The sequence below is a fragment of the Corvus brachyrhynchos genome, unplaced genomic scaffold (genome assembly GCF_000691975.1).
Source record: "Corvus brachyrhynchos isolate BGI_N302 unplaced genomic scaffold, ASM69197v1 scaffold245, whole genome shotgun sequence".
Lineage (NCBI taxonomy): Eukaryota > Metazoa > Chordata > Aves > Passeriformes > Corvidae > Corvus > Corvus brachyrhynchos.
The window spans coordinates 6,189,214-6,205,179 of record NW_008238988.1 but is presented as its reverse complement, the minus strand read 5'-3'; the positions used below and the strand labels follow the sequence as shown (position 1 = coordinate 6,205,179).

Here is a 15,966-nt window from a genome sequence, read left to right as displayed (position 1 = left end):
TGAGAATTCCAGCCCAGCCCCTCCCCACCCTCAGAGGGAATAAATTCTTCCCGATATCTAAGCTAAATCCACCATCCCTCTTCTTAAGGTCATTCCCTGTGTCCTGTCCCTCCATCCCTTGTCCCCAGTCCCTCTCCAGCTCTCCTGGAGCCCCTTTAGGCCCTGCAAGGGGCTCGGAGCTCTCCCTGGAGCCTTCCCTTCTCCAGGTGAACACCCCCAGCTCTCCCAGTCTGTCTTCCACTGTGAAGGAAATTCCCTGCTCCCACGGGAGTCTGGGCACCCAGAGCTGTGCCAGGGACATCCAGGTGATCCCAACCCACGGCCGACCCCATCCCAAATGCCACGGCAGCACCCAGGAGAGCCAAGGGGAAGGGAAGGAGCCCTGGCAGGGCCCTGCCTGTGACCACAGCATTCCAAGCCGTGGAAGTTTATTAATATTCCTGCTTGCCCTGGGTTTTTCCCTCCGCAGTTCATGAAAAAGGATCCATATTTACCTTGGTGTAAAGCTGTTTATCCAGCTCTTAATTCCCTGGAATAGCTCAGCTGAGAGCCCTGCTCTGTGCACCTCAATCCGGGCTTTTCTCCACGCACCTGGGGACAGCACTTGGAGAGGGACATCCCAAAAATCCTCAGCAGAGGCAAAAGTGAGCAGCCAGGAGTTGTCTGCTGGAGCTGGGAGTGCCACTGGGCAAACCCCTCATTAGCAACAGGCACAAAAATTGGGTTTAGTGGAGGTAATAAATCTCAGGGCCACGAAATCCAGGTAATTAAAGGGGTTGTGGATAAGGGAAAATGAGGGCAAGGAAATACAGGCACAGATCAGGATCATTATCAAATTCCTGATGTTTCCCACTGACTCACTTCGGCACAGCTCGGACTTGAGAATTTCCTGGGATGTCCGAGTGGAGGAGGACAAAAAGGGAGAACTGGGAAGCTCCATTCGGGATTATTCCACTTCAAACCGATCTGAAAATTTGGGATCACTCCGTTTGCAACAGAAGAGTTAAAAAATACCGGATTTGGGGAATTTTCTGGGCTCCCAGGACACAGACACAGCAAGAAACCCACCAGAGACCCTGCACACAACGGATCCCTCACAGACATCACTGCAGGGCTGGGAATTTCTTCCCAGAGGGCACAAATATTCCCAAATCCCTCATCCTGCAGCTGGGCCGAGCCAGCCCAGATCCCCTCCCTTAAGGATCCATTCACCATTTTCCTTTATAAAGTGATCCCTGTGATTAATCATCCCCACTTTTTAACCACTGCCAGGTCCCATTTTTCCAAGCCCAGCTCCCACCTCCTGGAATGTGCCGTGTCCCTCCTGTCGAAATGAAGGAGTGGCATCATTAGACACCGAGTGCCATTAAAATGCCGTCAAGGGAACAACCTCACCGATGAAGCCGCTGAGTACTGGGAAAATTTACAATTCAGGCTAAGAAAAATAGAGGGATTCATCCAAATTTCCACAGAAAACATTTTAAAAATCACTTTTAATAACAAATGGCCATCAAGGAACTGCCTTAGAAATGCTGGAGCCCAGTTAAATGTGAGTCCCTCAATGCCTCAGCTAAAAAAAATTCATATGAATATAAAATGTGACTTTTTTAAGGAGATGAACATATTTATTAATCACTTTAACTTCCAGGAAATAAATGTCTCGTCCATTCCCGAATTGCAGCGAGCCTGAATCAAATCCAGAGATTAAAACTGGCTCGTGCATGGGGTCCCCAGCAGAACAAACCCTCCCAAAACGAGCAAGTTCAGCTCCCATCATTACCAGGCACTTTTTTCTCTGGTAAATCCTAGGAAAAAAGGGGGAAAAGTCCTGCAATCATAACCAGGCACAAATCTAAACTCCCTTTGCAATTCCCTCTCTTTGTGAGTTCACAAAGATTAAAAATCCCATTTCAGAAAGAAACACAACACCCAAAAAGCCAAAGAGTTTCACCAAAAGGGAAGGGGAAGGGATTGAATATCCTGACCCTAAACCTTGCCTCCTACCTCTTAGGGGCAGAGTGATGGGACTGATCCTTGCCCGCCCCAACAACCTCACAGAAATCCTCCCAAATCCCCGATAAATGCCGCTCATGGAGCCTTCCCAGTGTTTTGGGAGCAGCCAGAATTTGCCTGGATTCATGGCACGGGAGGAGAATTCTTTGCCTCATGTGATTCTCTCACTTCCAAACCAAACCCTCTCCACCAGAGCCCACAAAAAACTGGAAATGGGGATTGGAAATCCAGCCACTGGAAAAGGATGGGACATGTGGGGATGGAGTTATTTTACAATGCTGGAGTAAAAGTTGGGCTCAGCTCTTCCTCAAGCCTCTTTGTGGAGCAGAAACTCTGGCAGTGACCACCAGCAGCTGTTCATGGGGCATTTGATCCCCGGTTAAATTGTAAATTAAGATTTTTCCCCTTTAATAGAAGGGCAGCCTGCCACAGTCGGTCTTGATGTGACCATAAAGAAGGCTCAGGCATTCATTTTCTCCCAATGAAATATAAATTTCACTTTGTCTACTTGAACAGTTAAGTCTCTCACTAGTAAAACTCTGGGAATTTACAGTTTATTTTAAAAGCCCGTGGAGGAGAAGCAGAGGATCCAGAGCTTTATTGAGCTGGCTGCAGCTTTATTTCCCAGCTATTAAGGAGTCGTTCATTACCCCCTGCATTATTCTAACATATGGATTTCTCACTAAGCTGGCTGCAAAGTCACTCCGGAGCCCAAATTTCAAGAGGAATTCAAGCAATGAGGAAAGAATCCTCCTGCAGCAATCCCAAGCAAGGCCTTAGGATCGTGGATAAATTTCCCGTCCGTGGAAGTGGATGGATGGGGCTTGGAGCAACCTGGGACAGTGGAAAGGGTCAGGGGATGGAATGAGATGATCCTTAATGTCCCTTCCCACCCAAACTCTGGGATTCTATGATTTTATAATCATGAAATTCTCCAGAGAATTCCCTAAAAACCCATTTAGCAGGAGATGTGGGACAGCCAGCAGAAGCCGCGCTGGGCGTACTGGATTGTCCTTGGAAAATCCATATGAAAGGAAATGTAACCAGAAGGAAATTGTCTTTAAGCTTCCCAAAGTTTCCAGCTTCTCCTCGGAGCAGCGGGATCTGCAGAGGACACACGGAACGGCCGCGGCTGCTTGGCAATCACGAGTGGTTCTCGTCGCCAGCGCCGTTTACCGGTGTCAGCTTCTTCATCCTCCTGGCAGAAATATTTCCAGTTCATTCATGGGAATGTGACAGAACGCAGTGGGAATGTGCTCTGCCCATAGGAGCAGCACCCAGCCCCAGCACCGTGGGCGCTCCGGGGGGGAAGACGTTCCCTTCGCCCATAAATTAGGGAGCGGAGTGACTGGAGAGGACAGAAAAGGAACAAATTCGGAGCGGTGGGAACCACTCTGGTTTTTTCTCAGGTTTTCATCTTCAGCATGAATGTTTTTCTCAGCTTTTTTCGTTAAGTGAAAGTTTCATCTGCTTTTCATCCCAAATCCACTCACATGGACTTTCAAAGGGATCTGTCAGAAATCCCCCCAGCTCTCACTAAAAGCTTCTCTCCAAAAAAAAAAAAGAGCTTTTTATTCCAAAGCTTTTCTCACCATCTCTCAGCAGCCAGGCCACAAGTGCTGCTGTTAGAGGGGCTCCTATAAATCAGGTTTGCCCATCCCTGGAAGTGTCCCAGGTTGGATGGGATTTGGAGCAACCTGGGATAGTGAAATGCACCCTTGCCCATGGCAGGGGTAGAATGGGATGGGATTTAAGGTCCCATCCAACCCAAATCGCTCTGGGATTCTCTGATCCTGTGAAATCCCAGCCTTTACTAACTCACAACACTCCCAACCTTTTTTAAACCTGCTCACAGGAATAAAGGACCACGAAGCCAAAAAAAACCATCATTCCAGAGGCCAGAGTTCCTTGCAGGACGCTGAGGGGATGAGCTGTGGGGCTCCCCACTAACAACTAAAAATAGAAGCCCCAACTCAGAGCGCAGCCATAATTATATAATTAGGGCTATAAAGGGACACTGTGTGGAACCTTAATTACTGCACCATGAGTCAGCCTGGCTTTAATCTGAGTTTAAGTGGCTGGAAATTGATAAATCTCATAGCGAACACACCAGGCGAGTGACCACCCCAAGGCAGCCCCAAGCTTACGGTTTGGTTCAGCATTTTTGAAAAAGGAAATAAATCATATTTTGCAAGGTGAGTGTTCATCCCATTAAATTTAGTAATAAAGCAAGGACTCAATAATACTCTCACAGGCTGCTCTCAGGTTGAGTGGTTAATGGATTGTTGGATATTTTTTATGGGAAGTGCAGGGTCTGCCAGAGCTGCCCAAGATGAATGATTGGAGTCAGTTAAACCCCAAAAAAACCCCTCAGTAAAACCTCAAAACCCACAAGCCTTTAGGTTAATATGCAATTATCAGCATAAAAAATATTCTGTCCGCTGAACCAGCTGTAAATTCCCAATATTTAAAGGCACCCATCACGCTGGGCAATGATTTTCCCGTTCGCACGTTCCTGCCTGCACAATTCCACCTTAAATTCCTGCGCCGAGCCCCAAATCCTGCAGACACCCAGAGCAAAACCCTCCCAGCCCAGCTGAACGAATGCATTTGTCTCCTGAAATTCGCCATGGAAATGGAGCATTGAAGGAAGAGGGAGAGACAGGAAAATCACGGGTTCCCAGTGACACTTCCCACAACGGCTCCCTAATCCGCTGTGCCGTCCTTTCAGCCCGAGCGCCACCAAGTCCATTCGTGGGACGGGAGCATTAAATCCGTCATTTTCCAGGGAAGCGGCGACGGCATCGGAATCTGGTGTTTGAACAGAACTTTTAAATTATGTACTTGACCCGCTCGATTTGTTTAATCAAGGTCAGCGAGCGCCCAGAACTCGGGGCCGGAGCTTTGACGAGGGGGAATTACCGTCAGCGGCGTCCCACAGCCAGCGGCTGCGGGAGAGTCATGCTTCTCCAAGAGCCTGAAGTGACACTTTAATTATTTGGGCAAATTTGAGCTGCACAGAGCGTGTGGCTGCTGCTGCTCCACACATTTTGTGGATGCTGCTGCTCCACATTTTGTGGATGCTGCTGCTCCACACGTTTTTCCAGCACGGCGCATCAGCACTCGGCTCCAGCAGCAGGATTTACCCCACAGCCACGGATCCCGTAACTACACAAAGCCACCTTCCCCAGGTCCAGCAGGCTCCAAAGCAAATCTACAACAATTATTATCCCGTTCTGACCTGGTTTGATCCTGTATTTTCACATCCTGGTGTCCAGAACTACACAGCTCATGAATGATGCACTTGAGCTTTGTTTCCATTGAATCCCAGAATTCTGGGGTTGGAAGGGACCTTCAAGACCTCTCAATCCCAAATCCTTGCTGTGGGCAGGGACACCTTCCACGAGACCAGGCTCAGAGCTCCAAATTTTCTTTCAAGAAAACCCTTTTGGGCAGAAATTTTTAAGGAATCTACGGGAAAATAATACAAATTTTTAAGAGAGAAGGGAAATGGATTCCCTGGAGCTGCAGATTCAGCTTTGCTGACAAGCGCCCAGGAAAAGCTTTGTTTAAGGAATGAACCATGGGAAGCACTCGTGCCTTTGGCATTTCATCGGTCACTCACAGGAGAGCAGGGAAGAGCAGGGAATGTCTTCCTTGGAAAACCCAGCCCTGAGCTTCCCCCAGAATGGGGGAAGGAACATCCCCCTCTTAGAAGGTTTCCTGGCCAGGGACGGACAGTGGGGTGACCACAAGCCACAGGTCCAACACGCTGCTCCTGGGGAAAGAGAAATGGAGCTTTGGATCATTTGGGACCATTAAAAGACAAAAATAAGGTTAAATAAGTTAAAAAAGAAAAATCATGCAAATCACCTCCGTGTCTGGCCATTACACAAGGCCACCTTCCCCAGGTCCAGCAGGCTCCAAAGCAAATCTACCATAATTTTTATCCCATTCTGACCGGGTTTGATCCCATATTTTCACATCCCAGTGTTGAGGTATCCAGGACTACCCAGCTCATGAGGGATGTATTTGTACTTTTTTCCCATTGAATCCCAGAATGGTTTGTGTTAGAAGGGACCTTCACGACCTCTCAACCCCAAATCCTGTTGCTGGTGTGGTGTTGCTTTCATGCTTTTGGGGGACAACGAGGTAAATTAGAGACATGGAGGTGAGGTGACTGGAGAGGCTGAACAGCAGGGAAACTTCTCCCTCTGATCCCAAGCATTCCCCAACACAGCCCTGGAGGTCTGCGCAATGGGCAGTCAGGTGAATCTGAAGGTTTAACGGGCAGTACTCGCTGCACACACAAATTCCAGGACACAGGGCAGATATTCCTTGAGGAAGAGCATCCTGAAGGACAAAAATCAGGAGCAAAAATCCAGCCTGGAATTGACAGAGGCCGATGTGGATGTCAAATGTGGAAACGTGGCTTGGTCACCAAGCCAGATCCCCAGATTTAATTGGGGCACTCCTGGGATCAGCACCAGGACATCTGGCCTTGAAGGAATTTAGGGACCAAGAGCTCTTCTCCTCCAGGTCAGTGGATCCTCCTCTTCCACAGGGACATCTTCCCTCGAGACAGCTGCTTCCAGGTCTTTCCAGCTCCCCTGTGCTCTGAGACAACACCGTGGTTGCACCCGGAGCTGGAGGTTGAGGGGAACAAGGACCCCCAGTTTCGGTCAGGACTCAAGTCCAGAACTTTGGATCGAGGGGTTTTGGCTGCTGGAATTCTGATGAAGGACAGGGATGGAGTCCCACATCTTCTGCCTCACAGAGGGAGAATCCCAGAATTGTTGAGGTTGGAAAAGCCCTCCCAGCCCATCGAGTCCCAGCTGTGCCCGATGCCCACCTTGTCCCAGCCCAGAGCTCTGAGTGCCACCTCCAGGAATTCCTTGGACACCTCCAGGGATGGGAGCTCCTCAACTCTCTCTTCCTGACCTCCCCACACTAATGCGAAGCTTCCCAGTTTTTCCCCCAGTGCTCAGAGAAATAGATTTCCAGGGAAAAAGCAGCTGCCCTCCCTTCTGCCAAGTGGAGAAAAATGATCCCATTCCAGCTGCGTTGGAGACCAGGACCTCGGAATTATCCTATAACAGAGGAGCCGTTAGCTGAAACAATATAGGCAACAGGAGGTTTGTCACATCCCAAACACAGCTCCAAGAGCTCATGAAAGGATTGTAAAGGCAAAATTATTCCATTAATTTAAAACTACGGCTGCCTGGCTCTCTCCATAAAGAATCCATAGATCCAGTGCCTGGAGCAAATCAATAACGCAGGAATTTGCCTGTTAACAGAGCAAAGAAAACTGAAAGTACTGAAATATGAAAAGACCCTGGGGGTGCTCTCAGAGGGGAATTCAGTGGTAAAGACTCTTCCATCCCTGGTTCTGATCTTCCATCCCTGCCCATCAGCCAGGAAAGGGATGGAACCATCCCGGAAAATGCCTGGGATCGGTCATGGGGAGCTGGGAATGAGCTCTTAGTCCTGGAAGTGCTCGGACATAGAACATTACCCAAGGCTAACGGACAACAATTCCCTGTCCTGAAGGTGTTGATGGCCCCATCTGTCACCTCAGCCTCATGGACTTCCCTTATCCAAGCTGACACATCCATAATGGCCCCGTTCCGCTGGAAAAGTCAACCAAGGAATGAGATTTACGGGGATGTTTTCCAGCCGGCAGAACACGGAGCCGTGGCTCAGTCACGCCAGGGCTGAGGAGCTGCTCCCTCTCCCACCTCCTCTGTCCCTGCTCTCACCGCCAAAATCCACAAAATCCAGGGGGGAAAAACGGGAGATGTTTGTGAAATCCCTCTGCAGTCAGCAGGGAATGATGGTGAAGCCAGGTTTATCTGCTCATTCCCACAACGCAGTTGGGATGTGGGCATCCTTAATGACTTTAACGAGGAATTGGATACATATTTAATTGGATACATATTCATTTATTAGAAATTTTAATCCCACTGCTCTGACTCATCACTGCAGCAACCTGCAATTCCTGGAGTGCCTTCGGAAGGAGCAGCAGAGGTTCATGGTGCCGATCCAAACCAAGAAACCCCAAAAATTAAATGTTTTTCCTCAGATAGGAGTAGCACTGAGGGACTGCAGGAGGATCGTGGGATCTCCATCATGGGACATTTTCTGGAAGCAGGATATCAACCATGATCAATCCATGATCTTTCCTGGGATAGGGTGATGGGCCAGGAAAAATCTTTTCCATCTGCTTGGGCTACAATGGATTTCCCTGTGTTCTGCACCACACCCCGTATTTTATGATCCACAGTCTCATCAATCCTGCTCAGGAGATTCCTTTCTCTAGGATTCTGGGAATTTAGCTCCTGTGGCTGTGTTTTCCCTCCAAATCCTTAAGTTTAGCTGTTTAAGCCAAGGAGTAATTTTTAAGTAGTATTATTAATATTAATATTAAATAACTGCAAAACTCAGGTTAGTGCAAGGTTGGATAATCCCGAGGGAGAAGGCTGGAACTCGTAGCTGGGAGCTGGAAGGGGCCCAAATCCCACAGGTCACATCCACCCCAAGGCATGGACTGGTTTCCAGGATGTATCCCAGCAGATCCACGAGGAGAAAGCCCGAGGGAGAAGCTGAGTCCGAGGGCAAACATCAGGCTCGGAGAGAGGAGGAGATTATTCGATTCATCCCTCAATCCTCTCCCACATCCAGAGAGAAAACACTGTACTGCTGAAATACACCGGCTCCTCTGTGCAGAGGCTTTTTCCCACTGGTTTGGGATCGAGTTGTTGAGATGTCGAAAATCATCTTCTAAATGTGGCACTGGGATCCACTTCCAGGAATATTCCTCAGGAACGAGAGCAGGACCCACAAGCAGTCACTGCAAAGACCCAACTCCTGCTTTCCCCTTTTTCCGCCCCTCCAGCTGGGACAGTGGAGAGGGGATGAGGATCAGCAATTTGCTCCTTGATTTTGTTTTCCTCACTCGTCTGGGAAACACTTGTCCAACCTTTCCTTAAAAAACTGTGAAGATTGCCCAGATCAACCTCTCCTGGGGTTGAGCTTCACTAAAACAACTCCGAGTAACTCCAGAGTTACTCCACCACCTCATAACCAGTTCCACCCCCTTTTCTACCCCACCTCTGTGAAAAATAGCAATTAAGACCTGATGGAAATTCCAAGTACCCTCATGCTTCAGTCTGGATATCACACCCCCTTATCTGATATCTCCAGAATAAGATAAAGAAGGAAAATCTGCCCTGCTGCCCTCCTCAATCTCATTTTCTTTCAGCACAAACAGGACCTGTTCTCGTTTAAAATGGGTTTGGACCCAAACTGTTTATTTTCTCTCCGTGTGCTGCAGCCAAAAGCCTCAAAAACACAATTTCCACTCTGATCCCATTATCCCCCTTCCTGATTCCCACAGATGGAAAATACCCTGGATTAGCAGTTTACCAACTGTTTGTCTGTCCCTGGGAGAAGCCATGAAACCTCCTTGGCAGGGGATGGGGAGGTCACACCTGAGAGCGCTCGAAGCTGAGCCCACAAAAGGAGGAAAACTGCAGAACTGAAGGGTTGGATTTGGGAATTCCATCCCTTGAGTGCTGCAGTCCTGTGCAGGTGTCCTGGCTACGCAGAGCTGAGAAGTCAAGGAAAAGATGCTCAGGTGCTTCTGAAGCTGGAATGAAGAATTCCCTGTCCTGTTGAGCACAGGGGACACTTCTTTCCTGGGAAGCTGAGGGTGTTGGATGTGGTGTCCCAATCCAAACATTCCTGACCACAGCCAGAACAGGAAGAAAAGGAAGAGGAGGCCAGGAAAGGTGAGGATTTTTCCTTCCCTCACTTTTCCCTCCACTGATTTTCCCCCCCTCTCCCTTTTCCCTCTGCCACGGTCCCACAACACCAAGAACTAATTTAGTGCCACAACAGCAAATGTTATTTATTCATTTCCACTACATCTGTGCTGCCTTTTTATTGAGTTCCTTATTTTTAGTGCACTCCTGTTTCTCCTCCAGGGCAGGGAGATAATTGTTCTCTATCTCTCTGTAATTGCAGCAAATTCTCATTAATCAATACAACACCAGGCAGGAATTTCCTGATGAAATCCTGCTTTAGTTGACACCTGAGCTCCTGAACGACTACAAGACAAACCCAATTATCTCCTTGGCTAAGTGAAACTGCACACTTTGGAAATGAAAAGCTCCTTTCCAGCTGAGTCCATCGAAAGGATGGAAAACTGGGATGAAAGGCTCAGACAGAGCCCTTTAGACCAAGCTTGATGCCTTTACAGGAAGCAAAGCCTGGCTTAGGAATTTAACAGTTTCAAGCTAAAAATTTGCCAGGTTAGAAAATGTAAGATGGGGAATTTTGTAATTAAGAGCTGTTTGAGGATATTTATTGATAATTTGCTGGAGTCTTACGTTACTTATATCCACATGGAAGAGCTGTGTGTGTGTCACACAGGAACCTGGAGCTTCTCTGATTCCTCCATCCATTTTGCAGCCCAAAGGCAGAAATTTCTACCTGCAGAACTTCACACAAGGAATCTGTGACAACCAGGAACTGGGATAATCATGGAATGGTTTCGTTTGGAAGGAAAAATCATCTCATTCAGCCCCCTGGTCAGGGACACCTTCCACTATCCCAGGTTGCTCCAAGCCCATCCAAGCTGGCCTTGGACACTTCCAGGGATGGAACATCCACAGCTTCTCTGGGTAACCTGTTCCAGTGCCCCACCACCCTCCCAGCCAGGAATTCCATCCCAATATCCCATCTAACCCTGCTCCCTTTCCATTTGAAGCCATTCCCCCTTTTCCTGTCACCCCACGCTCTTGCAAAGCTGAAGGGGTGATGGATAAATCCCAGCACAGATTTGAAAGCATCCTCCCTTTTTCCTGGGGGACAGGGGCAGATCAATCCCCCTCTGGAGCACAGTGTCCCACTGATTTTTAAGGATTTAAATAAAAGTTGTAGCAGCCCAGCGTAAGGATCCTTCCCATCCACAGGAGAATGCGCACCCAGGGCAGGAGCTGCCTGAGGTTTCCACATCCTTCCCTGTGCTCCCAGGAAATTACCCAGCACCAACTGGGAATACGCTCCTACAAAACCAGAACAGGGCCCTCTCCCCAGCCCAGAACTCTCTCGTTCTGCTCACTAAAGAGAAAAGTGCAGAACAGGACAAAGCAGCAGCTGTCAGCCGTTCCCGAGGCACCGCGATGACAAAAACACCGTTCTGTGTTTCGCAGTCGGATTTTCCACAAGAGAGACGCTCGCTCAGAGCTTTAAAACCTCATCGTGTTACAAGAATTTGTGATCCTGATGCACTCCAGGAGACAGAGGAATAAATAAAACTCTCCAGAGCTTTGCCATGTTAAATCTCTCTGGCTCCTCGCCTACACAGCAGTGGAATATTTGAGAAGGAGCTTCATTACACGCAGAAAAGCGCCCACAAAACCTCTTCCTTGTTTTATTGTGCGCCAACATCCTGGCAGTGCAAGAGGGAAGCCCTCACTTGTGGGATGTGAACAAACAAACCTTGGTCCTGCCAGAGCCAAAAATATTCCAGGCTGGGAAAACAGCTCCAAAGAGGCCAGTTCAAGTTGGAGAACAACTGGAGCACTGAGGTCACAGCGACTCCTGTGCTGGCAACAACTCTTCCAGCAGCTGCAGTTGGGGCCCATCAAACCCAAGAGGGAGAAGATCCCAACTTGGAAGCAAGGGAAGACCCCCCAGCTCCCATAAAACAGGCAAGGCCAGAAAGGGACAGCAGAAGAAATGGAGATATTGGACAAGAGCACATCTACGGATCAGGGACTGATGGTCCAGCAGCAGGTGGGATCCAAAAAATCGTTCCTGAAGACCAGACCAAGATCATTCCAAGGGGAACTCACAGGGAGGTCAGCTTAGGGTCAGCACCCTCACCACAGAATCCTGGAATGCTTTGGGTTGGAAGGGACCTAAATGCATCTTGTTCCACTTCCCTCCTGGATTCTGAGGCAAGGCAGCATTGCAGCTGCTTCCCAGCCCAATGTCTGCTCCTCCAAGAGCTGATATTCCACAAAAAACGCTCCAGCAATAACTTGGAATTTGTCTTCTGTGCTCCCCTGATAATTATTCTGCAAATCAAGCAGGGATGAAGGAGACAAAAGAGGCCCAAGCAAAAAGAAAAAAAAAAACACCAATTCTAGGCTGATAATACCTCCCAGAAAAAACCAACCTGGGCATCACAATTCCCGTTTTACCTGGGTTTGGATGGGATAACCTGCCCTGAGGCCAGCAGGAGCCCAGCTGAGTCCTTTCTTTGTGGTCCTGAAGGGCAAAGGAGCATCCTGGGCGCATCTGCCTGCCTCAGTTGTGGCTGCAGCCATGGATGGAGCCCAATTCAGCCTCTTCTCCTCGGCTGCATCCAGGATGATTTGTGGCAAGAGGCAAAATGGCAAAATAAGGAAAGTGACACAATTAGGACTAATTAGCTGAGTGGGAAATCCCTTCCCAGCCAATTAGTGCTGAGACGCAAGGCCTGCACTCTAACGAGGCCGTATTCAGCTGTTCTCAGCTCATCCTGCTTCCAGAAACGAGAAGGCAAAGGAACAGATTGGTTTTCCATTAAAAATAATTGGATAACAAGGATGGTACCAGCCATGGGGAGCTGAGAGGAGAATTGGGCTCACGTTCCTCTGGATAACCTCAAAAGTGCTTTTTCCACCGGACAAAGATGGAATAGGATTTCGACCCTACTGACCTGTCTTGTAAAGCTGGGAAAAGCTGGGCAGCCTGACTCCTGCCAATTACATCCCTAAAAACCATGCAAACGGGGAAATTGGGGAAAAATTCCCGAAACACAGTCATTCCTTCAGACCTTTTAACAGGAGTTTCATCCAGCTAGTGAATTTTCGGGCATCTCATCACCACCAACAGATTTCTGGGATCATCATTTAAAGCCCAAAGTGCTGGCTCAGAGTTGGTTGACATTGGTGCCTTCACCACGTTGCTCATCACAACAGAACGAGCGAGTGCCGCTGTCAAAATATCCGAGTATCCCGCTGGATAATTCACTCCCGGGGAGAGGGACTGGATCCATCACATAAATTGCCTCCAAAGGACACTTTCCCCTGAGCAGGGGTGGAAAAAGCGGCTGGAAAGAGGGAACAAAGTGTCAGCATCTCACTTGGAGAGGTGAAAGCAGAGCTGACAGCACTGTGATTTATGGAGAGCGAGGCCGATTTGGGGAGAGAGCCGGAGCTGTGCCAGCAGGGCTGAAATCCCGGGATTCAGCTCCGCTCCTCAGCCAATTGCAATATTTTATAAGTGGAAGAGATAGGCAGTGACCTTCCCCTTCAGAGGCTAAAATTGTTTCTGGGTTGAGGCTTTTAAAAAACAAAAAGGCAGAGATTTGTCCATTTCGTCTGGATGCAAAGCACCCAAGATCTTATCTCCGGCCTCATAATTCACCGGGAGGAAACGCAGGTGGGAAGATTGAGGAGCACTGAGCCTGCATTCCCAAATACTCATTTAGGAGCTCAGGGTTCACCTTGACCTGGAATATTCACCCAGGATGACAAGAGATTAAACACCAGGCTGCTCCAGCCGTGCTTCCCCCTTGGATGAGCCCGTTGAATAAAGATATGTTGGATATTCCCACGTCAGTGATGTACTCCTGAAAATTATAGCCAGATCCCAAATTCCCTGAGATCTCCTCCAAACTGTGGCTGTGCCATCAACCTGGAGCTGGTGGGAACCCAAGAGAGGGATCAGACTTTTCTGGGGATATCCTGGGGATGAGACTCCCATGGAGTCCCTTTAATTTAACCATTAAATTGTTAATTGCTTCATGATTTTGTGCCCATTTATTGTATTAACCAGCCTTTTCCTTTGGTTTATTCCCAGCTGTGGAATGAACTGGAATAAACCTGGATGTGGTTGAGGCAAAGCACATCCAGCTGTGATTTCAGTCTGATGGCACCAGGGGAGAACCTCAGGGTGAGGAAGCCACAAATCCCACCCCAGGCTTCTTCCAGGTGGAATTCTAGAGATTCAGCCTGGCTGAGGTGGTTTGGGACACGAGGAATGTCTCAGTTCCATGGATTTCACTGGAGGAAGCACCTGAGCACCTCCATGGCTGGGCTTCATCTGCACAGGACGTGTGAAGCTGGAACAAAAGCGTGATCCTGGCTGGCTCAGGGATGCTTCCCTGCAGGATTGTCCTGGTAGGAAGGAAGAAAAGGGTTTTTAAGCGGCCTCAAATATCCCATCGCTGCACCTTTATGTTTGGCTGCTGTTGGAGAATTCCCAGGATGGATTTTTAAATGGATTTAAAACTGGTTGGGGCAGTGGCAGCTTCAGTCCCAACATCCTCCTGTCCTGGGCAAGCTGCCTGTGGAACATCAGGGTAGGAAAGGTGCAGATCTGGTTCTGGCTCTGCACAGGAAATTCCTTCTGGATCGGGAGCTGTGGGAGGGTGGATGGCAGGATATCAGTGCTGGAGGATTTTTTGTGGAAGAGAGAGAGAGGAATTCCCACTCCAGCGTGAGCAAGGGCAGGGTGGGTCAAAACTGGGTCCTGTGGAACCCAAATGTCCACAGAAACCAAGGAATCAGAGACTCGTGGAATACCCTGAGTGGGAAGGGACCCACAGGGATCATGGAATCCAACTCCTGGCCCTGCACAGACACCCCAACAACCCCACCCTGGGCATCCCTGGCAGCGCTGTCCAAACGCTCCTGGAGCTCTGGCAGCCTCGGGGCCGTGCCCATTCCCTGGGGAGCCTGGGCAGTGCCCAGCACCCTCTGGGGGAAGAGCCTTTCCCTGATCTCCAACCAAACCCTCCCCTGGCACAGGATATCCTGGTGTTCCTGATGAGATGATGAGGGTGGGGGTCTTCTCTAAATGTGGGATCAAAAAATTTGGGCTACCAGGCAGGAGGTGCCTTGATGCAGATTCCCAGAGTGGCCTATCCATGGGGAATTCTTGGAATGCTCTCCGACATGACAGAGGAGCATCTTTATCCTCTCCACACCCCACCACTCCCCATTTACCCTCACCCTGGAGGAGGATGGGAGATCCGTCACTGGAATATTTACAAACCAGGTAGGAAAAAGGACCCGGTTCTGGTCCCTCCATCACTTTGGTGGTGACAAGAGTTAATGGGCCCTGAAGCTTTCCCAGCAAATGTTCCTTGTCGGGCCATTTTCCGCACGTCTCCGTGATGGATGGGGAGGAGAAGTCACTTTATGACAAGGCTGCTCAATTATTTAATAAGGCAGGTTCTAATAACTTCAGGAAGTCCCCCCGAGAAATGGAGGAATAAAGACACTTTTCCTTTCATTCTCTCAAGAGCTGGAGAGGAAGAATGGATCGCGGCCTCTTTCGTTGCCTGTTAGCTTCGTTTCAGGGATTTTGGTGTGTTTTTAACTCCCCAGTTTTGGTTTTGGGACAGCGAGTGAAAACAGTAAATGAAAATTAGGGGGTTTTTTTTGGTTTATCTTAAAATATCCAAGAAAAGTTGCTGTTGTGGGCTCAGCAAGTCTGAGAGACTCTGCCTTTCTTTTGGTCTTTCTCTCTTCAGATTATAACTTTTTTCGGGATGATGGTCAGTGCTGAGGGCCTGGGAGTCCCTGAGCACCCCAGGACCTGGCAGGCAAAAGCTCCTGTGCCCATTCCACCATGCAGAACTCCAGAAGTGGATTAGGTCTGGAACATTCTGGAGTCTTTTCCAATGAAACCCCCAAATCGAGGCATTTAAGAGGGACCCAGGGGGTTGATTTGCAGGAGCAGTGCAGCCTTCCAAACGGCACCAAAAAATCCCACTGGATATGGGAGAAAAAAAGACTCCGGCACCTCTGAGAGTCCCACAGGTCTTTATGCAGCTGCTTAACAGGAGAGCTGTTCTTTTGGAATAAAATCTGGAATGGTTTGGGTTGGAAGGACCTCAAATCCCATCCCACCCCTGCCATGGCAGGGGCACCTCCCCCCCTCCCAGGGCGC

The 15,966-nt window shown here is 49.0% G+C and overlaps 1 long non-coding RNA gene across 1 annotated transcript in view; it reads right to left on the bottom strand.

Annotated features, from left to right (window-relative positions):
* The window catches only part of LOC108447789, an 18,313-nt gene that overhangs the window by 530 nt on the left and 1,817 nt on the right, over nt 1–15,966 (bottom strand). Inside the window, exon 2 of the long non-coding RNA XR_001863474.1 lies at nt 11,065–11,067. This is a non-coding gene — a long non-coding RNA (uncharacterized LOC108447789). The remainder of the gene's footprint in view (nt 1–11,064; nt 11,068–15,966) is intronic.